The sequence below is a fragment of the Tamandua tetradactyla genome, chromosome 6 (assembly GCF_023851605.1).
Source record: "Tamandua tetradactyla isolate mTamTet1 chromosome 6, mTamTet1.pri, whole genome shotgun sequence".
Taxonomy (NCBI): Eukaryota; Metazoa; Chordata; class Mammalia; order Pilosa; family Myrmecophagidae; genus Tamandua; species Tamandua tetradactyla.
In genome coordinates, this window is record NC_135332.1 from 99,792,383 (window position 1) to 99,803,403 (window position 11,021).

General features: G+C 37.3%; 1 pseudogene; it reads right to left on the reverse strand.

Annotated features, from left to right (window-relative positions):
- Nucleotides 1–6,611: 6,611 nt before the first annotated feature.
- LOC143686773 (nuclear transcription factor Y subunit gamma pseudogene) lies at nt 6,612–7,622 on the reverse strand (annotated as a pseudogene).
- Nucleotides 7,623–11,021: the final 3,399 nt, after the last annotated feature.

An 11,021-nucleotide genomic window follows, 5' to 3' on the forward strand; every position in this document is an offset into this window, starting at 1 on the left:
GAAAAATCACATTCCCTCCTTAGGGCTATGGGGAACAGTTTACTGATGAAAAGCATCTGCTGGGAAGGCCATGAAAACACAGTTTTTTGGGAGCTGAAGAAAAGAAAGGTATTTTCATATCTGTTCTGATGCTTTTCCCAGGAATCTATGGAATGTGTCTGTGTCCCCTTCATGGGCTTCTGGCCCTGATTTGATCAGTTTAACATGGGAAATTAAAAATACCTGGAATAAGTTGAACTAAGTGTCAAAGAAGAGCCTTAACTCAAAGCCAACCAACAATAAAATCAAAGCTAAGCGAGAGAAACTGACCAGATGCTTAGACATCAGCAAAAAGTTACAAGCCATACTAAGAAACAAGAAAATATCATCCGGTCAGAGGAAGAAATTTAAAAATCAGAGGAGACAGAGAATCTGGAACAACTAACCAAACACATTCAAACAAATATCCTAAATAAATTCAAGGAGATGAAGGAAAATATGGTTAAAGAGATAAGGGACATTAAGAAGATACCAGCTGAGCCTAAAAGAATTGAAATCATGCAAGAAAAATAACAAAACTTATGGGAAGAAAAGCACAACTAAAGAGATTAAAAATACACTAGAGGCATACAATAGCAGATTTGAATAGGCAGAAGAAAGGATCAGTGAACAGAAAACAGGACATCCAAAATTATGCAGACAGAATAAGAGATGGAGAAAAAGATGGAAAAAAATTGAACAGGGTTTCATGGAACTGAATGACAACAAGAAGCACACAAACATGCATCATGGATATCTCAGAAGGAGAATAAAAGGCAAAATGGGCAGAGAGAATATTCGAGGAAATAATGGTCAAAAATCTTCCAAATCTTATGAAAGACTTAAATACGCTTGCCCAAGAAGAGCAATAACACCCCAAACAGAATAAATCCTATTAGAGCTACTCCAAGACACAAACTGATCAGAATGTCAAATGCCAAAGATAGAGAGTTGTGAAAGCAGTAAGAGAAAAGTGATTCGTCATATACAAGGGATGCCCAATAAGACTAAGTACTGATTTCTCCTTAGACACCATGGAGGCAAGTAGGCAATGGTATAATATATTATAGGTACTGAAAGGGAAAAACTGCCAACCCAAAATTCTTTATCCAGTAAAGCTGTCTTTCAAAAATGAGGGAGAGTCTAAATATCCACAGAAAACAGAAACTGTCAATGAAAGACCTACCCTATAGGAAATACTAAAGGAAGTTTTTCAGGCTGAAAAGAGTAGACAGGAGAGAGAAAGAGGCTTAGAGGGGAGTGTAGAAATGAAGATTTTCAGTAAGGGTAACTAAAAGGGCAAAAAGAAAGACAAAAATAAGATATGACATATAAAATCCAAAGGATAAAATGGTTGCTGTAAGTTCTGCCTTTACAGTAATAACACTGAATGTTAATGGATTAAACTACTCAATCAAAAGACACAGAATGGCAGATTGAATTTTTAAAAATATGATCCCATCTATATGCTGTGTACAAGAGACTCACCTTAGATACCAGGATACAAATAGGTTGAAAGTGAAAGGTTGGAAAAAGATATTCCACTCAAACAGTAACCAAAAAGACCTGGGAGTAGTATAATAATATAATATTTAAATAGACTTTAAATGCAAAGCTGTTTTAAAAGGTAAAGAAGGGCACTATATATTAATAAAAGGGGGGTAATCCACCCAGAAGAAATAACAATCATAAATACTTATACACCTAATCAGGGTGCCCCAAAAGAAATGAAGCAGGAACTGGCAAAACTGAAGTCAGAAATAGATGTTTCTACAATAATAGTTGGAGACTTTAATGCACCACTTTCATTAACAGTTAGAACAACTTGACAGAAGATTGATAAGGAAACAGAGGGCTTGAATAATATGATAAATGAGCCAGACCTAACGGGCATATACAGAACACTGTACCATGGAACATCAAGACATGCATGCTTCTCAAGTGCTCATGGATCATTCTCCAGGACACACAACATGTTTGATCACAAAACAGATCTCAATAAATTTAAAATATAACAAGCACTCTCTCTGACCATAATAGAATGAATCCAGAAAACAATAAAAGGTGGAGAACTAGAAAATTCACAAGTATATAGAAGTGAAACAACACTCTCTTAAACAATCAGTGGTTCAAAGAAGAAAATGCTAGAGAAATAAAAAAATACATTGAGACAAATGAAAATCAGAACACAACATATCACAACTTATGAGATGCAGTGAAGGCAGTGCTAAGAGGGAAATTTATAGCCCTAAATATCTACATTAAAAAAAGAAGAAAGCAAAAAATAAAAGACCTAATGGCACACCTGGAGGAACTAGAAAAAGAACAGCAAACTAATCCCAAGCAAGCAGAAGGAAAGAATTACAAAGATTAGAGCAGAAATAAATGAAACTGAGAATAAAAAAAAATTTAAAAGAAAAAACAAAACCAAATGTTGGTTCTTTGAGATAAATAAAATTGACAAACACTTAGCTAGACTGCCAAAGAAAAAAAGAGAATAATGAAGCAAATAAAATAAGAAATTAGAAGGGATACCTCACTACTGACCTCACAGAAACAAAAAGGATCATAAGAGGATACTATGAACAACTGTATGTCAACATATTAGAAAACTTAGATGAAATGGAAAAAATCCCTAGAAACACATAAACAACCTACACAGACTCAAGAAGAAATAGACCTCAACAGATCAATTACAAGTCAGAAGATTGAATCAGTGATCAATAACCTCCGAAAAAAAGAAAAGCCCAAGACCAGATAGCTTGACAGGTGAATCCTACAGCTATTCCAGGAAGAATTTATATCAGTTCTGCTCAAACTCTTCCAAAAAAAATTGAAGAGAAGGGAATACTCCCTAACTCATTCTATGAGGCCAACATCACCCTAACACCAAGGCCAGTTAAAAATATTACAAGAAAAGAAAATAACACATCAATTTCTCTAATGAATGTAGACCCAAAAATCTTCAACGAAATACTTGCAAATTGAATCCAACAACACATCAAAAGAATTATACACCATGATCAAGTGGGTTTATTTCCTAGGAATACAAGGGCAATACAATACAAGAAAATCAATTATTGTAATACAGCACAGTGAGTTCACATAGTATGCCATCTGAGAGAGAGAGAGGCCACATCTGAGCAACAAAAGAGTCTGGACACAGCTTTGGCCAAGCCCCATCAGAAGTCAATTCCAGAAAGGGGAGAGTGTGTGTATAGACCAGCTCAAGGTGTGGGCCCATGGTAAGAGTCCAGGGGCTTTCTTTAGTTTATACTAAGTTCCCCCCTCATCTCTCATCCTGAGGATTAAATTCCTCTTTTATTAAAAAAAAATATTGTTATCGGGAAAACTTCACACACATGGTGTATAATCAGTGGCTCACAATATCATCACATAATTGTGTATTCATCATCATGATCATTTTTTAGAACATTTGCATCACTCCAGAAAAAGAAATAAAAAGAAAAAACTCATACATGCCATATACCTTACCCTTCCCTCGCATTGATCACTAGTATTTCCATCTATCCAATTTATTTTACCCTTTGTCTCCCCCATTATTTATTTTTTTATCCATATTTTTTACTCTTCTGTTCATACCCTGGATAAAAGGAGCATCAGACACAAGGTTTTCATAATCCCACAGTCATATTGTAAAAGCTATATCATTACACAATCATCTTCAAGAACCAAGGCTACAGGAACACAGCTCTACAGTTTCAGGTATTTCCCTCCACTCATTCCAATACACCATAAACTAAAAAGGGATATCTATATAAAGCATAAGAATAACCTCCAGGATAACCTCTCAACTCTGTTTGAAATCTTTCAGCCACTGAAACTTTATTTTGTCTCATTTTTCTCTTCCCTCTTTTGGTCAAGAAGGCTTTCTCAAGCCCTTGATGCTTGGTTACAGCTAATCCTGGGATTTCTGTCCCAGGTTGTCAGGGTTATTTACAGCCCTAGGAGTCATGTACCATGTAGGAGGGAGGGCAGTGAGTGTGCCTGCCGAGTTGGCTTAGAGAGAGGGGCCACATCTGAGCAACAAAAGAGATTCTCTGGGGGTGACTCTTAGGCCTAATTTTAAGTAACTTAGCCTATCCTTTGCAGGAATAAGTTTCATAAGGGCAAACCCCAAGAATGAGGGCTCAGCCTACTGAACTGGTTGTCCCCACTGCTTGCAAAAATATCAGGAATTCACCAAATGGAGAAGTTGAATAATTCCTCCTTTCTCCCCAGTTCCCTGATGGGAGTTTCAAATACTTCCTTATTCACTGCCCCAATTACTCTGGGATTTATTGGGGCATCACACTAACCTAGACAAACCAACAAAATCTCACACCCTGTTCAACTTTCCATGTGCTTATGGTGTTCAACTAAATTGAGCATACAAGTTAAATTAAGAAAAGCACTACCCAAAATATAAATTTTGCACCCAATAAGCATCTCTCCCTTTAGTTGCAGAGAAATTGAAGTTTTAAAATATAAACATAAATTCCTTTTGTAAATTTAGTAAATTAAACAATGAATGTAGTGAACCTAAAGTTATTTTTTAAGCTGTTGGAATACTGTACATAAACAGAGTAATATTTTAGCTTAAAATGATCAAACTAAATAAATGACTAAATTACATATTTTAAATTGGGATGTAATGCCATCACTCTACTAGACCAAATCTCATATGCAATACAAGTATATAACATCTGAAACATGCATAGGTTCCCACCTGACAGATACATACTAACACTGTGGCTTGCCTGAACATGTCCCTGGATAGAACCTGTGCACACTATGAATTTACTTATTCTAGGTATCTCACATAAGTGAAGTCCTAACTTAGTTATCCTTTTGTGTCTGTCCTTTTTATTGGCTGGATAATCTTTCGTTATTTATATCACACTTTGTTTATCCATTCATGTGCCGATGAGCACTTGAGTTACTTCCTCCTTTTGGCAATTGCAAATAATGCTGCTATGAACATTGGTGTACAAATATCTGTTCTAGTTCCTTCCCTCAATTCTTTATGGAATATCCTAGAAGTGGGATTGCTGGGTCATATGGTAATTCTATACTTAACTTTCTGAGGAATAAGCAAACTGTTTTCCACAGTGGTTGCACCATTTTACATTCCCACCAGCAAGTAGAATAGTTTCAATTTCTCTGCATCCCTGCTAACATCTTTTATTTTCTTTCTTTTCCTTTCTTCTTCTTTTAAAAAATAGCCATCCTAGGGGGTGTGAAGTGGTATCTCATTGTGAGTTTGATTTGCATTTCCTTATTGACTACTGATGTTGAGCTTCTTTTCATGTGGTTATTGGTCATTTGTGTATCTTCTTTAGAGAAATGTCTATTGAAGTCCTTTGCCCATTTTAAAATTGGGTTATTTGTCTTTTTTATTGTTGAGTTGTAGAAGTTCTCTATATATTCTGGATATTAAACCCTTATTAGATATATGATTTGCAACTATTTCTTTCCATTCTGTTGGTTGTCTTTTCTTCTTATTGATACTGTCTGTTGACATGTGAAAGTTTTTAATTTTGATGAAGTTCATTTTATTTAGTTTTTCTTATGTTACTCATGCTTTTAGTGGAATATCTAAGAAATCACTTCCAAATCAAAGGTCACGGAAGATTTCAAATCCCTGTTTCCTTTTAAGAGTTTGATGGATTTTCTTCTTATGTTTAGGTCTTTGTTCCATTTAGAGTTGCTTTTGTATATAGTGTGAGGTAGGGGTCCATTGCCATTCTTTTGCACATGAATATCCAGTGTTTCTGGTACCATTTGTGGAAGAAATTGTTCTTTCCCATTCAATGTTCTAAACACTTTTTTAAAAAAATTATCAAATGAGATTCATTGCATTTCATGCAGTTTGACATCCATGCAGTAAAGGAAACTAGCACAATCTTTAATGCATTTTTAAAAATAAACAGGGGGTGAGGAGGGGGCAAGTGCCTCAACTTCTAGTCTCCTTGGGTCCCTAAGAGAGGTTTAGGAATGAAATCATCCATTCACTATAGGAAATGAGTTCATTTCTTAAATGTGAGGGATGTTTTTGTGGCCTCTGGATGCAAATACACAGAGCTTTGGGGCAAGAGGGATGGGAGAGGACCACTAATGAATAAGAAGCCACACCCACACATCTAATTTAATCTGAGGGTAGAACAAGGTGGCAAATCCTGCGGCAGCAACTTGTTCCAAGAGTTATAAGATGATAACATGCACTCCTGGGCAGACAAAAAAAAAACAAAAACAAGAGAAGAAATATTTCTTCAATACACTCTTCAAGAAAATGTGATAAATATGTTATTTAATATTTTCATTTCACAGCTTTGGGCATGCAGCTCAACATATTGAAATACTGATTCCTTGAAACGAGGGGGGATGGACAAAAAATGAAATAAAAAATATCCCATCTTTCTGTTGGAGAATCTCGGCCTTCAGGCATGGGGCCTAGTACACCAGTGTCCTAGCCTGCAGGAGGCATGGAGGTTGAGGTTGGCGGGGTCCTCTGGGGAGGTAGGCTGTGCACATCTCTGGGGCTGTATGACAAAAATTGTGTTGGGAGTCCTTGGGCTTGACAGCTCAGACCCTCAGCCACTGGTCACCTGGGGGGACTGCTCAACCAGTTGGAGGACTGGTTGGCTGACTGGATGAACCTGGGCTGGGTGAGGTCCTGGCCCTCAGGCATGGTTACTTGGTGGATCTGGTATACCTGCTGTCCATCTCTGAACTGACTGAACTGCTGCTGTCCTTTCTGGACCTCTGTCTGTGTGATCTGCTGGGCATTGGTGGCTAGTGTCTGGATCTGTCCCTGCACAACTTGGGTGCCTGATACAGGCTGGGCTAAGCAGATATACAGCAGCTGGCCAGCATTCAGCTGCACTGGTATCTGTTGGATCTCTCCTGTGTTGGTGATGATCTGCTGCATCACCTGCATGTTCTGTCCAGTACTACTCTGGGCCTGCTGGGCTTGGCCCTGAGGCTGGGCTGGGACCATCTGCACCTGCTGACCTTCTCCAACCTGCATGATTATGGGCGTGGTCTGGCCCTGCTGAGACTGCACCATGATGATCCGCCCTGGCTGGATGGTGGTCGTGGAGCTGGTTGTCTGCTGGCCTTGCTGCTTCTCCTGGACATGGATGGCAGTGGGCTGCTGAGCCAGCATGATGTAGTGCTGGACAGGCTCAGCAGGAATCACAGACTGGCACACTTCTCCTGACACTTTGGAGGTTTCAGTTCATCTCTTGGAACAATATCGATGAGAAAGTCAAACTGATCAAATTCTGTAATGGCCACAGTGATATCATTCCTCTGTAACGACCAGCACCTATAATCCTCTGTGTGAATCCAGGCTCGAAGAGTCAACTCGTGATAAAAATCTCAGCTGCCTTGGCAAAGAGCACAAGTGCTTCTGCACTGATTATCTTCACATCTTCATCCAGTTTCATAATCCTCTTAATACCAGCCAGAGGGAGTTCCTGTGCACTGAAGTCTTTCTATGTTAAATTCCGAATTTCTTCCATGACACGAGGCCAGAAGGACTGTAAGCTTTACTGGGCATCACTGCTGTTAGTACCACCAAATCCACATTCTGTGGACATTTTGACAAATGCCTCTGCTCAGGAATCCAGGGAAAAGCGGGAGCCACCCCAGCGCTCCTGCAGTGTCAGGCAGTGCAGCAGCCCTGGCAGGGCAGAGGGTCTAAAAAACCTTTTAATTTGAATTGTAAATGTCTTTCAAGGTGATTTTAAAGAACTTTGAACTTAATGATATCTTGTAATTTTCTCATATTCTGAAGAACATAAAATGCTCATGGATATTTAAAATTTGGCTATCTGAAATGACTTTATCCAACTCGGAGTCACAGTTACGGAATAATTCTATTGACATACTCTGATTAAGTCAGAAAATGCTTTCTATTAAATATTTCCTAAATTCAATATTTTTCATTGATATAGTAAATGAGTTCAATATCAATAATAGGGCTCAAAAGTAATCTATTCTGTAAGTCCTGAAACTTAGAGGGCCCAGCCTCTCCAGGACATCAACTAGTCCCAACCCCCTACTCTGCATTATTGACAGCCCCTTCCAACATGAAAAAGCTAGAATGGCCATAGCCCAAATACCCCTAAAAGAGAGGAATAAAAAGATCAAAGGTGATGGTGGAGTTATACAGAGAAGATAGGATTTCACAAACGAATATGATTGTTGAATCATTGAATTCATATATCTTTTAGTCTCTAGAATCTTAGAGAAACAAGAGGTAAAAACCTAAAATTGTGGAATTGTAACCCATGCCAAACTCTGAAATCTGTTCTACAACTAATTGTTCTGCTGTGCTCTGAAATTTATTGCTTTTTTGTACGTGTGTTATTTTTCACAAAAAAAGTTGATTGTGATGATAATACTTATTCCTTCTAGCCTCCTATATTCTGGAGCAGCTAAATGGAAAAATCTGAGAGGATCATATGGTAGCCCACGACAAATTCTGTGATCTGTCCTATAACCATTTGTTGAAGAGTACTTTGAAAACTATAGCTTTTTTCTTTCTTTGCTTTGTATATATGTTATACTATTCAATTTTAAAAGTTAAAAAAAAAGTAATCTGTTGTATTCACCATCTTTTCTCAACTTTCTGCTAATTTTCTCCTGCGAATCATTTAGACTCATGGCTTCTTTAAGATTCAGTGTAATTTAACCACCTACAATAATTTTTATCTTTTATTGCTCAAATTAACACAGCTTTGGCCAGTGGGAATCCCTGGATGTCACAACTTGTATTCTTTTGACACAGTCCCATTAATCTGAAGTATTTCTTGCCTCCTTGAAAAGAAAGTTCTCCCAAACTCATAACTTATCTTACCCCAGACATTGGATCCAACATTTATCTAATGTCCTAGGAAGACGGCATTAGAAATCTTAATCTGGGCATTAAGTCAATGTATTAGGTTCATTCTCTAAGATTCTTGCTCCAAGCTCATTTTGGTTCACAGAAAATATACACATTTTTTCCCTTTAAAAGCATGGGTTCCATATTAGTATTTTCAATTAAGTTCTAGCTTTGTAATTTCCTAATGAAAACATTTTGATTTTATAATTCCCCTCCCATTTCTCTTATACTTAAAATCTTATTTCCAAAAAAGGCAATGCAGTTACTTGTCCTCTGACTTAACTACTGAATAAAATTTAAGATTTTCTCACATTTATTTTTGTCTTTATACTGTATGCCATGAAGGATGAGTAGTCAAATTATTTTCTTAAGTCACTTATAATAAGCTTTATAATTATTTATCTCATGCATGATTAGTTTAATTTGCTTTCAATTCTGGGAGGTTATCAGTTTAACTATCTGGTAGTTTTCTCAGGAGGTGTGGCTTTCAACTATGAGGTTTTCTGCTTCGTTTGATTTTAGCCCTGGAGGATGGTAGAAATAAGTTCTAAGAGTACACTTTCTGAGATGGGAATGGAGGGGAAATCAAGTAAATGAATTTCCCAAATTCTGTATAAATGTTCCATTTAGCCACCTCCTGGGCCATAGGTTATGACCAAATGCATTTTTATGTGTATAAGATTCATATACAGAATTTCAGGCTGGGCAAGCCAATAATGTTATTTTTTAAAATATTCAATATCTCGTAATAATAGAACCTACATATTTCCATGTATTCTGTTAAAATTAATTCACTAAATATTCAATGATAAATTATATTAATGTTTTCAAAAGTTATTTTTCTCATTTTGGTACTAAATGGTGGTGCTGGTAGCTTAACATTGTTAATATAATTGATGCCACTGAATTGTCGCTTTAAAGTGGTTAAATGGGAAATATTATGTTGTATATATGTTACAATAAAAATTTATTTTCTTTTTTCTTCAGCTTTCTTTTACAAAATGTAGCGTTTTTCCACCAACTTAACATTAGAACACCTGAAAGTTTACAATGTATAAATCCAAATAATTCTCTAAATTTGTTTTGTCATAACCCTCTTCTAGGAGGAATTTTATGAGGTACTTAATACCTTAGAATCTATAGTATTGATAGGAAAGGATGCAGTGTTAGTACAGGTTCCCTGAGAAGCAGACAGCAAGACAGAATGGATGTACAAGAAATTTGTTAGAGGTACATCTGGGAGGGAAAACGAGGAGGGAGGAGAAGGCTGGAATGATGTGAGGCTATGATGTGGTCTGATCTTGTAAAGGAGAGAGGGAAGGAAGGAAGGTTGGGTGGAAGAGGCTGCTTAGCCCATAGCTCAGGTCCAAAAAAGCTCAGTATAACCAGTGGAAGTCCTCAAATCAGTTTCCCGCTAGTGAAGACCTGCAGCTCCTCGGATAAGACTAGCCTTAGTGTCCCTGCCGCACATATTGCCTGGCTGGGAGAGGCCCATGGAAAGCATGGGTTTTTGACTAATAATACTTTCTACATTCAGTGATCTGAGAAGCACATTTTCATGGCCAACACAGATAAATATAAATAGGTTTTTAAGATTTTGTTTGAGATCCTCTACTTTGATCAAAATTCAAACTGCACTTTGCCTATAATAGTTAACGTTAGCCTTATTTTTAATTGCACTGTAGAATTCCAAAGTTTAAGAAGGCTTAAATAAGTTATATTCCTTTTTGAGCTCAAGACTATGATATAAAGATAGGCATATTCACTTAAGAGCCTGTTTTAGTCTCCTAGGCTGCTGAAAGCAATATACCATGAAATAGTTCATCAGGAACAATGGGAATTTATTCATTTACAGTTAGAGTTTGGGAAATGTCCAAATGCAAGTATCATCATGGCAATGCTTTCTTCCCAAAGACCAGCTTCCAGCAATACTTGGTTCCTCTGCTGCATGGCAAGGCACATGGTGGCATCTGCTGCTCTTTCCCTTCTCCTCCAAGTTTCGTAGATTTCAGCTTCTTGCTTCAGTGGCTTTCTTTTCACTCTCTGTCTATTCATCCCATTGATAAAGGTCTCCAGTAAAAGGATTAAGGCTACACCTTTTAAATGAAGT